Consider the following 21,881-nt stretch of genomic DNA (forward strand, 5'->3'; position numbering starts at 1 on the left):
TGTTTATAATATGAAACCATATTGAAAAAGAGAGATAAGAATGTGTGTATATATATAGCTCATATTTACAAGCATATGGAATGAAATCTAAAAAATGATAGTTGCTTTTGGGGAGAGAAGCTTAGTGTAGAAGAGCATAAGGGTACAATTTATGCTCTGAATTTTTCCTTTTCTTTAGACTTGACTTTTAAGCCATGTAAATATTTTACATAATTATTAAATTTTTTTTGATCCCTAAAAATCAAAAGTAAGATAAAACAAATGAATTTTATTTTTATATTCACTTGGTGGCCACCAGAGTGAAGCTGTGCCAGGTGACTTTAAAATACAGTAATCTGACTGTAGTATATCCCCATTGGAATATACCCTGGAAGGAGAATGGAGGAAGTATGGCAAAAAGGAAAACAAATCTTGAACTATTACAATTATAATTTTTGTGGTAATGTGTATGTTGTTACTTCAGTACTGCGTAATGTGTGTATTGTGGGCTAAATGAAATGAGTGAATGTGTTGGCATCGTTCAGAACTAAGATTTTTAGTATTATTTAAAGCAGATATAGTTTTAAGGGCAGTGAAATTAAGTAGAAACCCCATAGTACTAAATAGAGTAGAAGCATCTGTGTTCACTCATGTAGTAATTCAGCTTATTAAAATGTTTACATTTTCTAGCCCTGTTGACTACTTAAAAGGCCTAGAGACAGTGACCAACCTGGTAGCACTCCTGATGCTCACATTGTGGTCTTAAATACCTTTTCATAATAAAAGTAAGTGAGTGCTCAGAATGGGCATTTTCCAAATCTAAGGCAGGAAATATATGAGGTGAGCTTGCATATTAATTATCTATTTCTGTGTAACAATATTACCACAAGCTTAGGGGCTTAAAACAACACTACTGCAGGACCTGCTTAGTTGGGTCCTCTGCTACAGGGTTTCACAAAACTGCTCTTACGGTGTTGACCAGGGCAGGGGTCTAAGACTCATCTGGAGAAAGATGTGCTTCCAAGTTCAGGTGGTCCTTGGCAGCATTCAGTTCTTGAAGGCTGCTCAACTGAAAGGCTAAGTTTCTTGTTGGCTGTTGTTATCTCCTTGTCACATGACCTTCTCCATAGGCAGCTTATAACATGGCAGCTGGTTTCTTCAAAGCCAGTGAGAGAGGGAAAGAGTGTCCTAGTAACAGGAGTTACAGTCTTATGTAACATAATCATGTGCATGTAATCACTTAACATCCTGTTACCTTTGACATATGGTATCGATTAAGAAGCAAGTCACAGGTCCCACTTGTACTTAACGGGAGGAGATCATATAACAGTAAGAATGTCAGGAGGCAGGGATCATGGGGGTGACTCTTAGAGGTTTTTTTTTGCCACTGCCTATAGAATGTCTTGTCTTATCAGAAAGCAATAGAGCAACCAAAAACTATGAGAGCAGTATCAAAACAACCCAGGAACCATCCTGAATAAGATCCCATTGGCCAAATGGGACAATTTGAACATCAATAAAGAAAGCAACAAATGAATTGAAACAATTCAAATATGTTTAATTTGTGAGTTCATAATGATACTAAAACATTTTTAAAAAACTCTTAATTAGTTGGTTGGGCAAACTGATTATTTTGGCAATGATAACAAATAAAAATAAACATTTATCCTACTTTTCTTACATGATTTGTATCTCAGGGTAACCAAATAGGTCATGAGAGAAGTTTCTTTCTGTAGATGTATTCTACCTAATAAAGAATGATATATATCCTGAGGAAACTCTAATTTAAAAAGATACATGCACCCCAGTGTTCATAGCAGCACTGTTTATAATAGCCAAGACATGGAAACAACCTAATTGACAGATGACCGGATAAAGAAGTTGTGGTGCATATATACAATGATATACTACTCAGCCATAAAAAAGAATAAAGTAATACCATTTGGAGCAACATGGGTGGACCTGAAGATGGTATTCTAAGTGTAGTAAGTCAGAAAGAGAAAGAAAAATACCATATGTGGAAATCAAAAAAAAAAAATACACATGAACTTATTTACAGAACAGAAACAGACTCACAGACATAGAAAACAAACTTATGGTTACCAGGGGAAAGGGGGTAAGAAGGGATAAATTGGGAATTCAAGATTTGCAAATACTAACTGCTACATATAAAATAGATAAACAACAAGTTTCTACTGTAGAGGACAGGGAACTATATTCAATATCTTTTAGTAATTTATAATGAAAAAGAACATGAAAAGGAATGCATGTATATAACTGAAGCATTACGCTGTACACCAGAAATTGATAGAACATTGTAAACTGACTATACTTCAATTAAAAAAAAAAGACTTAGAATATCACCATTTTGCATCTCCTAATGAATAAAGTCTAGGCAAAGATCACCAATGGTTGCTAATACCACAAAGAGACATCCGGACGTTAGGTACATCCTTTTGGAAGTATGCCATGCTGTCTGTGTCTTAGTCTTGCACTCAAGTCATAATCCTGAATCTGATCTGACTTAATAGAATGGTTTCTAGTTGGAATATATCATATGTATTGATGTACTGCACACATCTGGATGAACTAAAAACATTTGTTTTGTGTACATATGCCAAGGAAGAAAGATGCAAAGCTATCATCCTCTACAACTCTTCAGTACTTTTGGCCTGTGTTCTATTTCCACATTGCTTAAAGGACGTGTGTTTGGCCTTTATTCTGTAAAGGTGCTTATCTGTACCACAGTTTGACTTTTTAAGTGCAGACTGAATGCAAGATAACCCTTAGCTCCAAAAAGGTTGAAATTAAAGAAAATGGTGTAAAAAGAACAGACTTTCCAAAGAATTACACCCCACCAACCACCACCACCACCAAGTTTTCTCTTCCTCCTTTGGCAAGTACAATAAACCTTCATTTTATCACATTAAATTTTAGGTTCAAAGTGTATTTATTCACTGTCAAAGTGTTGCTTACACTTATATAAACTCATCTTCTTTACTACATTAATGTTTTCCTATGTGAAAACTGATTGGTTGAAATGCAGCAGCATATTTTCCCATTAAAAATTCATGAAAATGTTTTCTTAGGACGGCTTTTCATTTAGCAGTAGAGTTTTCAAGAATGAAGTCATTAAACAAAGGATACATATATTTGATTCCCAGTTTGAGACAATAAGCAACAAAAGTTGAGATAGCAAGATAACCAGTGCTACCTCAAAAAAGAAAAAAAAATGATTCAGCCTGAGTTGAACTAGCAAGGGATACCTATACTTCAAAACAGACTAGAGAAATATAGGATGAGTGAGATGAACTAGCAGAAACAAGAATCATATTTCAAGAGTTATGAATTTTGATTGATTACAGTCAGAAGAAATTAGTGTGGTACTAAAATCAGATCTGAATAACATCCAATAAGATTAAAAGAGGGCAGATTTGAGCAAAGTGATGGAATAGATCACTGAGCAAGACCACTGAGGATACACTAATTTGAGCTTCAAAAAAACAAGGGAATAGGTAGAAATAATAATGAAGATGCCCAATAAGGATGCTTCTATTCAAAACACTTAAAATAATGGATGAAAAACAAAAGATTATCAGAAAGATATGGCTGAACCCAGAACTAACATACACATGTCCCTGAGTCAGAAACTAAAAATTCAAAAGAATAAACCATACCTAAGATGCAGGTAGGGAATAAAGAATGGGGAAGATGGCTGTACACTGGCTCTATAGTAGGCAAAAGTTCAGAGGTATGGTTTCATCTGTGCATTGAAATAACATGGTATCCATCCTTATCTGAGCTAGTTATGGAAATTCCTGCTGTCTAGCCAGGAAACACGGAAAGAGTTTGGTAGCAAAGGATAAATAAAAATCTTATTTTGTGAATAATTTTTGGTTGTTTTGTCCTTTGTTCTCTTTTGAGATACTCTTGTGTTCAACACATTGAGGAACAGAGCCTTTTGATACATGATTAAGACTCTTTCTAAATTAATTGGCAACTTTGGGATATGATCATTTAACTTTTTGAATATTCCTGGATTTCTTCTACTAATCGGCCATCTTTTAGTACTTTTCTGTCTTGTCTCCAAGGATAGCATGTCTACCTTATCAAGTATTTTGCCAAAACCATACATTCTATGATGTGTATTGGGTTCTCCTGATTTAGTAAGTTTTTTGTAGAGGAAAAAAAGAGAGGCATTGAGATGACTTGTTTATAGTGAATGACTTTTAATGCTCCTAAGTTTTTTAGTTAGTAACATGGAATTTACCCATAATGAATTCACCAATTTAAATTAGACTGCTTTCTGCTACTGTTAGTAGATGATCACTTAATTTTTTTTAATATTTTCAGACATATTTTTTCAAATGTTTCTTTTTAATTTTTTTTAAACTTTTTAATTGAAGTATAGTTGATTTATGTTGTGTTCTTTTCTTAATTACTAAAAAAGAAGACTGATTAGTCCTATAGTTAAAACAATTGGGCAGCTAAGCCTAGTGACTATTTTTTACTGATTGCTAGTTTTCTTGCAAGCATCAAAGAAAATGGGGAGGCTAGGGGTTTAGGGGAAAAAAAATACTGTTATTTATGCCCCATGATACAGTTGGAGCTCACCATGGGATACTTTTTGCTATGCTTTGAATGTCCATTGGCATCAAAGTACTTTTCATTTTTAAGGAGCCTTTCCTAAGGGAAGATATTTTAAGAGGAGACTCAGAAAGAATGAAAACTGTTGAGTATGGGAGGAGGTGGGTTACGACCACTGAGCCTTCCTCTACTCTGATTCCTCTGCTCTGTGCTGCCTCTATCAAGCAGTATGTCAGACATCTTCTGTTAGTGGGGAAAGTAGAAGTCTTTTGTGGATCTTGAAATGTGGGATTGTGGCACCAGTGTACTGTTGAAGGCAGCACTTTGTCTTTTCACTGCTCTTAAGATTGCTGTGTAAATGTGGTTTTTAAGCACAGTGTTCAGAGCAGAATGGCCGTAGGAATAGGGCCTAAATCTGTGCCTACATTTTCATTTTTTTCTGGCTTGAGATATAATTGACATATAACATTGTGTGAGTTTACTCTGTTATCATCTTTAAAGTTTATAGTATATTATTGTTGACCATAATCACTATGCTGTGCATTAGATCTCCTGGAGTATTTAATGTACTAGTTGCAAGTTTATGCCCATAAGAAAGATCTCCCTAAAGCCCCTGATAACCACCATTCTACTGTGTTTCTATGAGTTCAGTTTTATTTTAAATTTCACATGTGATATCATACAGTATTTGTCTTTGTCTTATTCCAGTTAGCATAATGCCCTCAAGGTCCATCCATGATGTTGCAAATAGCAGGTCTTCATTCTCATGGCCAAATAATATTCCATTGTATATATGTACCACATTTTCTTTATCCATTCATCTTTTGATGGACACTTAGGCTGTTGCCATGTCTTGGCTATTGTAATGCTGCAGTAAACTTGGGGGTGTAGATATCTTTTTAAGATAGTGATTTCATTTCCATTGGGTATTTTACCTGAGGGAATTGGGTTTGCTGGATTATATGGTACTTTTATTTTTAATTTCTTGAGGAACCTTCATATAGTTTTCCACAGTAGCTGTACCAGTTTACATTTCTACCAGCAGTGCACAAAGGTTCTCTTTTCTCCATATCCTTGCCAGCACTTGTTGTCTCTTGTCTTTTTATGATAGTCATTCTAACAGGTTTAAGGTGATAACCTAATTGTAGTTTTGAATTGCATTTTCCCTGTAATCAGTGATATTGAGCACCTTTTCATGTACCTGTTGGCCATTTGTGTATCTTTGAAAAAATGTCCATTCAGGTCCTTTGCCCATTTAAAACAATTTTTTTTGACTATTGAGTTGTATGAATTCCTTATATATTTTAGCTGTTAATTCTTTATCTGGCATATGGTTTGCAAATATTTTTCTCCCATTCTTTGAGCTTGCCTTTTCTTTTTGTTGATCTTTTCTTTGCTGTGCAGAAGCTTTTTAGTTTGGTGTAGTCTCACTTGTCTATTTTTCCTTTTGTTGTGTGTGCTTTTGGTATCATACCCAAAAAAAGCACTGCCAAGACCAATGTCAGGGAGCTTTTCCCCACTGTTTTCTTCTGGGAAGTTTATGGTTTCAGATCTTACATTTAAGTTTTTAATCCGTTTTGAGTTAATTTTTGTGAGTGTTGTACGATAGGGGTCCAGTTTCATTCTTTTGTGTGTGAATATCCCATTTTCCCAACAACATTTATTGAAGAGACCATCTTACCCCATTGAGTATTCTTGGCTCCTTTGTCAAATATTATGTGCATATATGTGGGTTTATTTCTGGGTTCTTTTAAAATTTTATTTATTGTTGTATTTATTATTTTTTGGTGGGGTGGAGGAGGTAATTAGATTTATTTATTTTTAACAGAGGTACTAGGGATTGAACCCAGGACCTCATGCATGCTAAGCATGTGCTCTACCACTTGAGCTATACCCTCCCCCCTATTTCCGGGTTCTTGATTCTGTTCTGTTGGTATGTATCTTGGTCTTTATGCCACTACCATACTGTTTTTTGATTACTACAGCATTGGAGTATAGTTTGAAATCAGAAAGCCATATTCTTTTTCAAAATTGCTTTTTCTGTTGGTGGTCTTTTGTGGTTCCACATGAATTTTAGGAATTTTTTTTCTGTTTCTGTAAAAAATGTCATTTGCATTTTGATAGGTATTGCATTGAATCTGTATCTTTTCCATGTGCTTGTATCATTTTCAATTTCTTTCATAGTATCTTTATAGTTTTCAGTGTACAGATCTTTCACTTCTTTGTATTTATTCCTAAGTATTGGTTTTGGTGCTATTACAAAATTTTTTTTGTGGCTATATTTAAGATTTCTGATACCTGATCACATTTGAACTTCTTAAATCATATTTCTGTTGTTTCAAAGGGAGACTTTGTAGTCACAAATTTTCAAGGTATGCTATATACAGTATTTCAATTATGTTAACTAGATAATTTATAAACCAACTTTAAGAATGTGGGAATCCATTTAGTGAAATTCAAGATATGTGAATTTTTCTTGGAGGTTGTTCTTAGATTAACTTCTCTTACTGTTTTTTTTTTTTGCTTTGGTTGCTTATTGGGAGCACTATCAAAAGAATGGAATCAACAGCAAAAAAGTTTTCTTTGCTGGGAGGTTGTTGTAGATTTAAATGTTAAAATATGAAATTTGTACTTATTTCCAATTCATGGCAGTTTTATCTGGACTTTTAAAAACTTTTCTGTTAGAGCCTCCTTTTGCAACTTCCAGAACATCAAAGTCTGTATCGTGATAAAAATCCTTGATTTTGTGTTTCAGAGTACAGGTGAACACACGGTTTTGATGTATACTATATTTGTAAAGGTTTATTTTGAAATAGAATCCACAGTCATAAGGACTACTTACATAAAGTTATTTATGTTTTGAAGCTATTTATGTTATAAAATGAATTTTTTTTTCCTTCCCAGATTTATGCTTTTTGCCTTTTTAGCTAATTAAAATCTAACAGCTCTGTATGTTGAGCACTGTGTTGGCCTCACAGATAGTAGGAGCAAACATTCAGATCACTGGGAGAGTCACTCGCTCATTCAGCATGTTAAATTTCAGTAGTATAAAGTAAACCTTGTATAATAAGTAACTGAAATTTTTTAGTGAATTTTTTTTAAACCATAATTCTCAAGGTACAATTTCAGTGAAAGATGACCACATAAGATTGTGAATATAGAAACAAATGCTGCTTGATTTAAGTGAATGGGAATGGGGAAATTTCTTAATATTTAAAGATTCTTTAACTTCACCATGGGCTAATAATTTATTAAAATAATGTTTCGGAAAAAAATAGGAAAATGAAAATATATAAGCAGTTCCCTTACTGTATTTTAGTGTTTTCATTTGTATGTATTTGTAGGTTGAATATGTGTAAGATTTTGCTGTTTATTCATAATTTTATTGTGTGTGTAGACTTTATATCTCTTTGCTTTCTCAATTAACAAAGGTAGGAATTTGTGGAATGATGTTAAAATAAAAATTGAAATGTGGATCATAGAAGTGTAGAACTTGAAATATAGACTGCAGAATAGATTATATAGTCTTAGAAAAAAATAATCAGGGTTTTACTGTTACTTAGTTGGTGCACTTGATTGTAAAATGCTGTCTAGTTTGGCCCTAATTTTATATGGCTTTGTACTTGGAAGCTCTGAACATTAATTGAGGGACCAGAGAGAGAAAATTTTTTGCTAGCTTCCTGAAGAATTTATTAAGAAGATCATTAGTTGTAATCCCTAATGAAAGAGTTTTGTAACATTCTCAGTTATACTCTGGTAAGAAGAAGTATTGCTCATTTACAAAAACTGCATTCTAGATTGTTAAATTTTAGATAAAGTATTTTTAATTTTTTCCCAATTAAATTTGTTAAACATAGCTGACAGACTTTATTTATTGCTTCTGAAAACTGAATATTCCAGTATTTAGCTGGATCTGGAATTCTGTGTTAATGTTCATTGTTTCTATGGAGATTTTATTCCATTATCCTTTGGCTTCTGTTGTTGACTAATATGTAAGTCTAATTTTATTCCATTATGGGTAATTTTTTCTATATTGCTTTTAAGACCTACTTTGTATCTCTTGAGTTATACAGTTTTACTATACATACATTTAGATTTGTTTCTTCTTATTTATTCTGTCTAGATTTTGTTGCCTTTCCGGAATTAGGAGATTCATATCTTTCAACAGTTTTTGAAAATTCTTAGTCATTATCAAATATTACCTTTCTTCGTCCTTTTCTCTCTTTAGTCCCATTTGATTTGTTGATCTTTGTTGACTTATTCTTTCATGTCTAAATAGTTTTTCTTTCATATTTTCCCTAACATATTATTTTGTGTAGCATTGTCAGTTTTTTATTAGCTCTATCTTTCTGACTGATAATTCTTTAACTGTGTATGAATTAGCAGTCCATTTGGTTTTTAATGTCTGTGTGTCTGTGCACATATGTGTGTGGATGCTTACACACAAATACTGTTTCTTCAATTCTTACCTCTCTGGCCTTTAATATGAGTATTCTTTTTCCATGTGTGTGATTTCATTTATGCTTCTAATAGCTGAAAAAAATGTTTTTTATAGTCTTTCATATTACTCTATCTGGATTTCTTGGTGATATTATCTCTGTATCTTTGATTTTTTTCATTTTTTATTGTAGGCTCACCTTCAGCAGGAGTGTATCTGTAGATACTGTGCTGGACAGTCCTGACTGGATAGAAGGAATTTTTTTCCAGAGGCTTTCATGGCCTTGAAGCCATTTTTGTGTAATATTTTTGGTAGAAAGGGTGGGAGTGTTCTGGACTGGCAGAGACTGTAGATGTAAATTTAAGAATCCATGGTTATAAAATCTTAATGAAAATTTTTTGTCTAGCTGTTGGCTGGTAGGAGAAGCAGGCAAGCTTTCTCTTTTCCTTGTGTCAGTATGGGGATTTCTTTTCCCTTAGTTTATCCTTTGCTGACTTGAACCTTTTAAAAAGAAATTCCGGTTTTATGTACCTGTCTCATTTCCACTTCCCCAACTTGCAGTGTAGTTTTTCCTGTCTTAGTCTTAAATGAGCGTTAATGCTTTCAGTTCCTATTTGATCGTCACTGTTTCCCAGGATTTCCCTTAGTTTCCAGAAAACTCTGTCTATTTTAAAGCAGAACAATTTTTGTTAGGTTTAATTGGAGAGTTTTTGCTCATTGCTGGAAATGGTTTCCTCAAATTAGTTTTGATAAGTCATGATTTAATTTATAATTTAAAAATACAGTAAACTTAATTTAAGTTTAAATTATATCATAAGAGTGTTATGTATGAATGGTGGGAAAATGTAAACATTCAGAAGAATATAAGGTGAAAAGTTACCGTGGAAAGTACCTAAAAGTCACCATAGGGTTCATGGTTTTTGATGTGTTTTTTCATATTTTTAAGCATATGTGAACATGACTCTTACATAAAAGGAAATTTTCCTTCTGTACCATTCTGCAGCTTGCTTTTTATGTATGTTTGGTTAATTTATAATATGTTTTTCTTTTTTTTCCATTAAAAAAATTGAAGTATAGTCAGTTTACAGTGCTCTGTCAGTTTCTGGGGTACAGCATGTTTCAGTCATACATATACATACATATATTCATTTTCATATTCTTTTTCATTATAGATTACTATAAGATACTGAATATAATTCCCTGTGCTATACAGTAGAAACTTGTTGTTTATTTTATATATAGTAGTTAGTATCTGCAAATTTTGAATTCCCAATTTATCCCTCTCCACCTCTTTTCCACCCTGGTAACTGTAAGCTTGTTTTCTATGTCTCTGAGTCTTTTTCTGTTTTGTAGGTAAGTTCATTTGTGTCTTTTTTTTAGATTCCACATATAAGTGATAGTATATGGTATTTTTCTTTTTCTTTCTGGCTTACTTCACTTAGAATGACAATCTCCAAGTCCATCCATGTTGCTGCAAATGGCATTATTTTATTCTTTTTTATCTCTGAGTAGTATTCCACAGTGTGTGTGTATGTATGTACTTCTTTATCTAGTTGTCTGTCAGTGGACATTTAGGCTGTTTCCATGTCCTGGCTATTGTATATAGTGCTACTGTAAACATTGGGGTGCATGTATCTTTTCAAATTAGAGTTCCCTCCAGATAGCTGCCCAGGAGTAGGATTGCTTTGATCATAGGGAAAGTCTATTTTTAGTCTTTTAACGGATCTCCATACTGTTTTCCATCCTCCATAATGGCTGCACCAAACTGCATTTCCACTAGCAGTGTAGGAAGGTTCCCTTTTTTCCACACCCTCTCCAGCATTTATCGGTTGTGGACTTTTTAGTGATGGTCATTCTGACTAGTGTAAGGTGATACCTCATTGTAGTTTTGTTGTGCATTTCTCTGCTAATTAATGATATTGAACCTTTTTTCATGTGCCTTTTGGCCATTAGTTTATTTACAGTATTATTTGAATGGCTTCCTATATTCCATGTGAAGCTGTACTGCAAGCTTATTTAGTCATTTCCTTAATGCTGGACATACGGTTCTTTCTAGTTTTACAGTTACATTACTAACAGTGACTATATCTATAGGATAAACTACTGGAAAAAGGAATTTTTTTCTGTTGAACAGTATGCACTGTTTTTGTACTTTAAGATTTTTCCAAATTCTAAAGAAAGTACTAGTTATAATCAAGTTAACACTATATGAGAGTACACTCATTTTCGTATTTCCTGGCCCATGCCTACCTTTTTAAAAGATAGTTTTATTGAGGTATAATTGATATACAATGAAATGCACATGTTTAAAGTGCACAATATGATAAATTTTGACATGTGTACACTGGTGAAACCATCACCACAATCAAGATATTGAACATATGCATCACCTCCAAAATTTTCTCTTGTCCCTTGCTCCTTCATTCCTACATCTTCCTACCCTGCCAACCTAAGTGGAAAGAGGTGACATACTGTTTCAATTTATATTTTTTAATATGACTCAGGTTGCATTTAAAAAATGTATTTATTGGATACTTTTTTTCCTCTGGGAACCTTCTAAACATGTCTAATTTTTTCTCTCAGGTTCATCCTTTTTTTTCCCCTCACATTTTAAGTGATATTTGTAATTTAAGGCTACCAGACATTTGTCATTTTTTGTTTAATCACTTATTTTTTACCCTATAAAATGTTTATAACAATTTCTACTGAGATTTTTCCAGTCCTTTCCTTTGTGGCTCTGGATTTTACATGAGACATAGAAAAAAAGGCATTTTATTTTATTTTATTTTATTTTATTTTATTTTATTTTAATTTAATGGAGATACTGGGGATTGAACCCAGGACCTCATGCATGCTAAGTGCTCTACCGCTGAGCTATATACCCCCCAAAGGCCTTTTATAAAATAAGATTATTTTAAAGTGTGAAGAAATACATTTGTCTTCCAGTTTTTTCATGGTTTAATTTTTTTAACCTCTAAAACTTTGATCCATGGCCATCATTCAAAAGTCCACAAACAATAAATGCTAGAGAAGGTATGAAGAAAAGGGAACCCTCCTACACTGTTGGTGGGAATGTAGTTTGGTGTAGCCATTATGGAGGATGAAAAACAATATGGAGATTCCTCGAAAGACTACCGTGTGATCCAGCAATCCCACTCCTGGGCACCTATCTGGAGGGAACTCTAATTCAAAAAAATACATGCATCCTAATGTTTATAATAGCACTATTTACAATAGCCAAGACATGGAAACAACCTAAATGTCAGATGACAGATGACTGGATAAAGAAGCTGTGGTATATTTATACAATGGAATACTACTCAGCCATAAAAATAAATTAATGCCAACATGGATGGACCTGGAGAATGTCATTCTAAGTGAAGCCAGAAAGAAAAAGAAAAGTACCATATAATATCACTTGTATGTGGAATCAAAAAAAAAAAAAAAGACAAACTTCTCTACAAAACAGTAACAGACTCACAGACATAGAAAACAGACTTATGGTTACTGGAGGAGGGCAGGGGAAGGGAATGGGAAGGGATAAATTGGGAGTTCGAGATTTGCAGATAGTAGCTACTATATATAAAATAGATAAACAACAAGTTTCTACTGTATAGCACAGGAAACTATATTCAATATCTTGTAACCTATAATAAAAAAATATGAAAACCAATATATGTATGCTCATATATGACTGAAGCATTATGCTGTATACCAGAAATTAACACAACATTGTAAACTGTCTATACTTTAATAAAAATATATATACAGAGAAAACCCCCCCAAAGCCCTCAAAACCAAAGAAACTTTGATCCATATGTAATTAAGATAGATATTTCCCCCTAAAATGACTGTCATTTGTGCCAGTACTACTTATTAAATAATCCATATATTTTGCTTACTGATTTGCAATGACCCTTTGATTATATACTAAAATTTTCATATGTATTTGGGCCTTTTTCTTTTGTATCTATTTGGCAATTCTTGGGCAAGTTTTAAAAATTCTTGTTTCATAAGTTAAACTTTTCCAGTATTTCCCTTAGAGTTTTTTCAGATAGTATTTGACATTTTTGTCTCCTCATTTACGTTTTATCTTTAGTTTGTGAAATGGTGTTAAGTATTATGTCTCTTTTGGGACTAGGCAAGAATAAATGTAGCATTTTATCATTTTAGTACTTATGTTGAGTGACCTAAGGTGATGCATTTATGAGTTATTTTATCTGCTTGTTATGTTTAACACTCTAGCCAAACTTTTCCTAAGGGATGACAGATTTTGAAGTAAGTTTTCTGTTTGTTGATAAATTTAACTGATACCAGACATCAGTTATTAGGACTGCCTTGTGTTAGTGGAATTGGACGTAGTTGGTGAGGTTAGGGTAGTTATAGGGCCACAAGAAGTTACAGGATGATAAGATTTTTGCATCAAAACTAGGAGAATATGCTAATGTCTTTTATAAAAGGGGCTTATGGGAGACTCTTAAACCTCTTGAACATAGGCTCACTGACCGTTCAGCTGGGTCTGGTTTTTGGGTGGCTAGTTGAATTAGATGGCCATTTCCAACCCAGAGATCTTATGAAAAAAGTAAAGGTAGTCCAAGACTATAGATTTTAGGGGGAGAGAGTCTCCTGTATATGGTATAGTTGTTTTAAAAGTACATTATTAGTGTTAATTTCATGTTCTAATGTTAATTTTTGAACAATTTTGATGATTTATGCTAATCTTTGGAAAGATTTTGTGTATTGATTTGATATGCTAAATATTTAAATGTGCACTAAGCTTTTGATATTAAAGCTTTAAATTTGTCTAGTTATCGTAAGTTAGCTTTCTCTACAGAATAAACTTTTAACTAGGTTATCTCATGTGGAGATATTTTAAAATAAGCAATATCTTTTCCTGAGAAAATGGACTAGTTGGGGCTTGATGGGTAGGCAAAAGTCTGAAAGATATTGATTAACTTTCAGCAGCTACCAGCTATGCAGATCCTTTTCAGTTTCTTGGAGGAGCTGTTCAAATGGATGTGTCTATTCTTGTATTAAAGAGAGGAAAGGAACTTTGGTTAAAAGAATAAAATAGAAGTTTCACGTGTTGTGACATGATACCTAATGGAGAAATTTAATTTCATTACTCATCTCTGGCCTTAGTTGGATTTGTTTCAGATTGGGGTGGCCATACTCCAGAAAGGGTATTGCTGAAATAACTTAAGGGGTGTGTTAATAAGGTGTGAGTCATAGAAATAACTATGTGTTGCAGTTTAAAAGGAGAAATTGCACTACAGCTTTGATTTCAGCGTAGTCTGTAAAGTTAATTTTAGAAAAGCTGTTGTAAATGAAGTTCTCAAGTCAGGCAACTCAGTGTTTGATTTTCTAGATTATTTTGTCTTTGGTTCCTTTGAATCTTTTTTCACTCATTTTAAAATACAATTTTATAAATATTGTGAACTCTGGAGTCATTATGCTTTTAGTTTAACGACTAGCTACAGAATGGAGATTTAGATGAGTTTTTATATTTTGGCCATTTCAGGAAATGATTAGTACTTTATTTTTCTCATTGATGTCTTTTTCTTACTGATTTGTGGAATTCAGTTTTTAAAAGTTCTTGCAGATTTAATACATTTGTAAACTTTAAACATACACAGCTGTGTATAATAAAGTGAACCTACTTATTTTCTTGTGTTTTTTTCAAATATTTTATACTTTTTCCTATGTTTAAAACTTTTAACCTGTCTGGATGTCTTTATTTGATCTGAATGATCTAGCCTTTCCTCTGCTGATTTGAAATGATTTACAATAAACTAAACTTAGAAAAGTCAATTGGGTCTATTTTAGATTTTGAGTTCCAGTATTCTGTGTTCTTTTATCTATCAAACTGCGGTATATTGTTGCCTTCTTATACTTGTTAGACTGTCACCTTCCTCACAGAATTCTATGAATGTGTATGTAGAGAATAAATGCTCTAGGGTTTTAGGAGAAGGAGAACTAGCTTATAGGCATGGTACTTGAGTTGGAGGAATAAACCACATTGAGGCTCAGGTTATGTTTTTATGCTCTGTTTTATAAATACTGTATACTTAGTTCCTCATCTAGATCATAAATTCAAGTCAGCAAATCTATTTGTGCAACATTGCTAAACATCCTGTATTCTCCATTCATAGTTTTAAATTTAAGTGGATAATCAAAATAAACAGTTTATATAAAGAATAAAAATTAACAATATAATAATTGTAATGTGTTTTATAGGACTGCTAGGATCATCTTTCCTGAACTAATTAGTTTCCCATTTCATTAAGAGAAGAGTGGTATTAGGAAGAGGATGTTCACAGACTTCTACACTTTGTCTACCTCCTTGCCTGTGCCTGTATACTCATTCTTCCCTGTGTTTCTGTAGATGTCTGTTCCTCCATCTAAGGCCAGTCTCTCTACTTTTACACCAAATTCTATTTCCTCTTGTCATTTGAAAACACTATCCCTCACCCCTCAATCTCCTGCATTGTCAGTCTTTCCTTTTCTCCGTTTCCCTTTCATCTTTGTCAGCATAGTAACATGCTGTATTTCTGTCTTTAAAAACTGAAGTCCAACCTCATGTTCCCCTCCAGCTACCACTGTATTTCTCTCATTTCTTCACAGGAAATCGCCTCCAAAGACTTGTCCACACCTGCTGGAGTTTTCACTTTAGGATTCACTTCAGTCAGGTTTTGATCACCACCACTGTACTAGTTTTGGTCAAAGTCACTAAAAATGTCTCTGTTGCTAAAATCCAATAGTCAGTTCCTAGTTTGCATTGTACTTTAATCAACACTATTTGACAGAAGTGATTAATCTCTCCTTAATATATTTTATTCATTTAGCAACCAGGGCAAATGCTCCTAATTTTCTTTCTACCTCTTCTTCTCAATCTCCTTTGCAAATTCTTGTTCATCTTCCTGGCACTGAATTGTCCTAGGGCTCAGTCTTGAGACATGGGTTCTGTTTATACCCATTCCCTTGATGATTTTATCCAGGCTATGGCTTTAAGTATAATTCATGTGCTGAGTACGCCTAAATTCGTATCTCCAGCTTGTACAGATAAATATCTTCACCTATCTAAGCATTCTTTTTGTTTAGCTGCATACTGGACATCTCCACCTGTCTAAAATCTAACTCCTGGTCTTCAGCCCCAACCATGTCTTTTCTACATTTCTTGCATCTCAATAAAGAGCAACGTTTTTGTACTTGGTTTACTCTAAAAGATTTGGAATTATCTTTGCTTGTTCACTCACACCCACATTCCAGTTCTCAGCAAATTATCTTATCTCGACCCTCATAACATACTCACAGTTTGACTACTTCTTACTACTTTTGCTAATATAGCTTGCCCATATCATCTCTTGCCTAGGTTATTTCAGTTATCTCTTTAGTTATCCCTGCTTTCACCTTTTCCCTTTATCTTTTCAACTCAAAACCCATCAGTGCCTTCTCATTTTACCCAGAGTATGGGCCGCAGTCCTTCCAGTTGTCTGTAAGGAACTACATGGTTTGCTCACTGCCCCCTGCCCCCTTCAAATGATCTTTTTAACCTCATCTTCTGCTACTTTTCATTCTTGTTTATTATAATTGAACCACATTGTTTTTATTGTTCTTTCTCACATGTCATTTATGTTCCTGTCTCTTATACTGTATATTAATTGATGGGCTGTCTTTTAGTAGAAATTCAGCCCTATAAGGTAAAGGGATTGTGGCCTTTTTTTGCTGTTTATTCAGAACACCGTAGAAAACAGTGCTGACATATAATTAGTGTTAAATAACTATACAAATTGAATTAATAGACTGTTGTGGAAGATGGTAGTTGAAAAGATATTTTCATAGGTAAGATTTGTGGTGGATTTTGAAGGATAAGTGATGATTTGATACAAAGGACAAGGCAAAGTTTTTTAGATTTGATGGTAGGGAGGATGTGAAATTGGACTTTTCAGAAAGTCACTCCTTTTGGTTTCCTGATTTGTAACCTGCACTTGCTTCTTACAGCTGGTTTTGTCCACTCAGTTGACCGTTGATCTTCTCTAGCTGGTTGTACTTTATGATTCTTCAAAATCATGTATAAACTCCCGGACACGAGCCCATTCCTATATTCTTGAATTTGACATGTGGTTTCATCTTTTATGGATTCTTCCAAGCTAGAAATATAGAACTTGTCTTAGACTCCTCCCTCGCTTTCACCATGTGCTATAGTTGCCTTGCCCTGTTAATTGTTTTAGCAAAGTATCTATAGCTGCATTGACTTGATTCACTCTCATCAGATCTATTTGGCCTATTGAAATAGTCATTTAAATTGGTCTCCTTGCACCTATGTTAACCTACCCATTGGATTTTAAAATTCGATTATATTTTCTATTTGTAGAAGTCCTAATTGATTCCTGTCTACCCAGTTACTTTTGACAGTTCTGTTCTTTGCTTATTTTCCCAATTTCCTCTTATTCTTTATGTGTATATAATGTAATCATTATCTATTAATTCCAGTATCTTAAATCTGTAGGGGTCTGATTCCTTAGTTTATTTCTGTTGTCTCTTGTTCATGGTGGCTAATCTCATTCCTGTCATTTTGGGTTGTGGGCTCTTATATGGATGACAATCTTCGGCATTCCTGAGGCTCCTTGAGGGAGCATTCCACCAAAGAAGTGTGCATTCACTTCTGGCACATGCACTATGGGCACCACCAACTTGGGACCACTTAAATTTTTTTATTTGGCATTTTCAGGATCATGCAAGTAATTTGGACCTTAGAGCTATGTAAGAAGAGACCCCTGGAACCAAGGCAGAATTATGGCCAAAAATCGAGGCTCTTAACTTTATTTTCATGCTTCATTGTGTTGCTATTCATCAATCTTCATATTTATTTCTGTTCAGGATATATCTGGAATATGACAGGAATACTTTATTTGAAGGTTAGTGACAACACAATGCCTAATCTTGAATTTTAGCAAGAAGACTTCAGAAAATACTGTAGATAAGTTCTGTTTGTGAAATGGAAATCTGATTAAATGATACATGTCTGCCAGTAGACTTTTTATCACTTTAGAGTACTTCCATAAATAAATATTTTTCCTTAAAAAGATTAACTTGTACATTAAAAAGACAACATAAGATTTTATTGTGGATTTAAAGGAAGAGAAACACGGTATGAGTAGTGGCATGTTTGGAATACAAACTATTTAGATTTAGTATGATCAGGTCACAGGTAGATTTTTTAACTTATGAACACTGTTTTTACAAAGAACTTATAACAAGAACTTTTAGCTTAAGCTTCATAGCTACTTGTTTTTAACTATGTTGTACGTTGAATAAAGCTCTTGTAGGCTACTCTGGGTGCCTGTATATCTTTTAGAGGTATATTCCTTTAGTTGTTTCAGACATAGATGTATACAGGAACTTTTATGAAATTAATTGTTCTTGGGTTGAAAACTACCTTTCCCTCAGTTGATTGCTCTTTACAAATGTGCCTGCTTGTATGTTATTTGGTATACATCAGTGGAAAAAGATTGTTCAGATTTTAGTCTTGAAATTTTCTTAAAATTTTCCCTAGTAGTTCTTTTTAGTCACTCCAGTTGACATCCATTTATCAGTTGAAGAACAGAATTTATGAAATTAGTTTCATTAGTGTCATTTGTTTTAAATTCTCTTTTAGTTTAAAGAAAGTGACGGCAAAGGCAAGAGTAACTGAAATGCCATGATAGTAAGAAAACAGATTTCAAAATTTTTATATTTACTTAAAATTCAGTAGTATACTGATCAAACTTGCTTCCTTTTTCCCTTCTTGGCATATGTAAATAACAATTCTTTTTTTTTAAATTTGTGTTTAAACTTTTAAAAGTGTAATATTGTGCATTCAGGGTAGTTACTTAAATTTCTGTTTTAATGCAGAAGAAATTAACGTTGAACAAATGACCTGTACATAACCTCACTCTAAAAAAATGTAATGATTCTCATTTTTATGTAGTCTCAGACTATGTAAGTATGTAATTGTGCTCAACATAAATAATTTTCAATTTTTTTGTTATGTAATGTATTTTGCTGCAGTACACTGTCTTAATTATTTTAAACAGTTTGATGTTTAAATGTGTGATATTTCTGTAGGTATCCCTCACTTAATTTCATTGCTTTATCATTATAAACAGTGGACCCATCATTATATATATGTTTTTTATCCTTTTTGATTAAGTAATTCTGTTGAACTTATAGTCATTGCTCCTTGATTTTTTTTATGTCATTTAAAATTTTAGGTTTTGTATTATTTGTTACATGAATATAAACAGATTATCAAGCCTTCTGAGAAGTTTACAAAATTTAACTCAGTGTGCAACTCAGTTTTTTTATGAACAAACTTAAGTTATGGGAAGGCAAGTAAATAGAATTTTAAAACTATTTGATTAACATTCATAATACATACTCAGACAAAACAGAATATGTATATCCATTCTGTTAACTTTTTCTCGGAGTGGTGGTGGGGGATTAGAGCAGGTCAGGGCTAAAAGCTCTCATCTCTTATTTTAACCTGTGATCCATACATACCCTTCAGGGTGTCCAGAAATCTTTTGACATTATATGTATACCTTAGTGAGTATGTATACTTTTTTGTTTTGAGGAAGAACTGATAGCTTTCATAAGTTTTTTTGACTGATTTATGTCCAAATAAAAGATAAAGCCAGTGATTTGGGTTTGATTTCTTAGGACCCCATGGATATCTCTCTCCTGGTTCACCTAACAGAAATCTGTACCACTGTTAGCTGGTGTTTTTTGTTTTTTGGGATATATTTCCTTTTATTCATTATTCCATTCACAGATTTTATTTTGTACATTTTTGTGATTACACTGAATATATAGTTTTTTAAAAAATTGAAGTATATTTGATTAACAATGTTGTGTTTCAGGTGTACACCCTTAGCTATTAATTCTATTAAAATTGAAATCTATTAAGGTTTAAGAAATGATTAGGTTAAAAGGTCATTAATATTACAAAGGGAACGTGATAATATGGAAGAAATTAACGTTGGTATATTTTGTTGTCATCTCAGATTTTATTAACTCAGCATATATACATTAAATTGCTTCTGTGGACTTAGAGAAAATTTTGATGACCTGATTCCTTTCACCTTCATCTAAATTAACGGTTTCAACCTCTTCTTCCCCTTTCTTTTATTTTTCTGTTGTCTCCCCCTTCCCAACTTAAAAAGTGTCTTCTTGTCTTTGCTCTTCTGCCTGTATTCCCCTGTATTTCATTGCTTGTTTCCTTTTGCCTCCTTTCCCCTCTCCTTACATTACTCTTATGCCCACAGGAATAATGTGAAACTCTGATATATATTGATATCGTAGTATGTATTAATTTTGCCATTTTTAAAAATAAGCAAGAAATTGAGCATTTTAAGAATTTCTCTTAAACTAACAAAATTTAAATAACGCAAGTGAGACTGCATCCATGATTCTGGCACAAGCCTTTTGTTTTCATATTCATCTTAAGCTGTATTATACATGAAATATTTTGATCTTACAAGTAAAATTATGATTTTGACCATTCAGTATATAATTGAATTTTTAGAGTCTTAGCATTTACAGTTTTAATTAGCAATGTCTTATTGAATTGATATTTTAACCCATTCTGATGTTGTATATTTTATGTCTCTTTCAGGTTTTAATATTATATGTAATATTGCTATGAATATCTTTATATATGCTTTTCATTATAAATTTCTTAGGAAATTTACAAGGTAAAGAATCGGGAATAGTGGATTAAAGGACTGCAGACATTTTCTTGACTTTACGTTTGTCTTGGTGCTCTGGTTGGGCTCCTCCTAGATGCAGAAGGAGAGCTCAAATTAAGAGGAATTGAATTAATTATGTGAAGGGAATCTCATGAAAATCCAAAGATGGGAATTGTGATTCTTCTAGGCTTATACGAGACCTGGAAAAGGGAACTAGAAAATCATCAGACCAGTTGAGGAGTTTCAGAGTTCTTGTGGTCTCCTGGCCTGTCTTCTTCCTGAATGTTTGTTTCTTGCTCTGCTTAATCATAGATTTTGCTCTCCTAATACTTAGGCTGCACATGGCTGCAACTTACTCTTCATTAAAGCCTTTCTGACTTTGACTTGACCTTTATTCCAGAATCTGTGGCTGCTGCTAAGTGCCTTAGCCTCTTTTCTTCCCCCAGAGCAAAAATCAATGGAGTTCTAACTCATTGTTTTGTCCTTTATCCTCCCCCAACCCTCTGCAAAGTTGAAGGGCTTAGTAGCCTGTGGATGGTAATGTCAAAACAAACAAAAAGCCAAAAATAAGTCTTTTAAAAAGCATTTCTGCTTGACCAGTAACACTTAGGCACAGTAAAAATATGTCTAATTAATTAAAAATCTTGGATAATTCATGAATTGTCAGAGAAAAACAATTCTGTCTGGAGATCCTTTTAGTATTTTGTTAGCACATGATGCCTTCATCTGGTTAAGACTGTCTCTTAGTAAGTCCAGGATTATGTTAATATCATTAAAATTTTTGCTTACTGATTAAAAGTTGCTAAGATAAGGTGATTGCCAGCTTTGTTTTTGCAATATAACTTGTTTTGTAGTATGGAATAAAAAAAATTGAGAAAAGCATCTAATTTGTACCTTATTTTGGTGCCAAATGACATGTCTTAACATTTTGATTTTTATTTTGTTGTGAGTCCATACCTTGTTTTATCCCACTGTATTATTAGGCTGTTAGTTACTGAACTAAAGGTGCTCACAGTTTATGAATGAGCTTGGATCTAAATGAAGGAATGAACTACCTCTATTTTCTTTGCTGTTAAGAGTATAATACTTTTAATGAATATCCAGTTTGCTGGTAGTAGTTAATGCCTCTTTATGTCCTTATACAGTGA

The 21,881-nt window shown here is 33.3% G+C and overlaps 1 protein-coding gene across 5 annotated transcripts in view; it reads left to right on the top strand.

The window, feature by feature from the left end:
• Window positions 1-21,881, top strand: part of KTN1 (kinectin 1) — a 98,364-nt gene that overhangs the window by 9,008 nt on the left and 67,475 nt on the right. The gene's annotated exons all lie outside the window — the stretch shown is intronic.

Source organism: Vicugna pacos, chromosome 6 (assembly GCF_048564905.1).
Source record: "Vicugna pacos chromosome 6, VicPac4, whole genome shotgun sequence".
In the NCBI taxonomy this organism is placed as follows: domain Eukaryota; kingdom Metazoa; phylum Chordata; class Mammalia; order Artiodactyla; family Camelidae; genus Vicugna; species Vicugna pacos.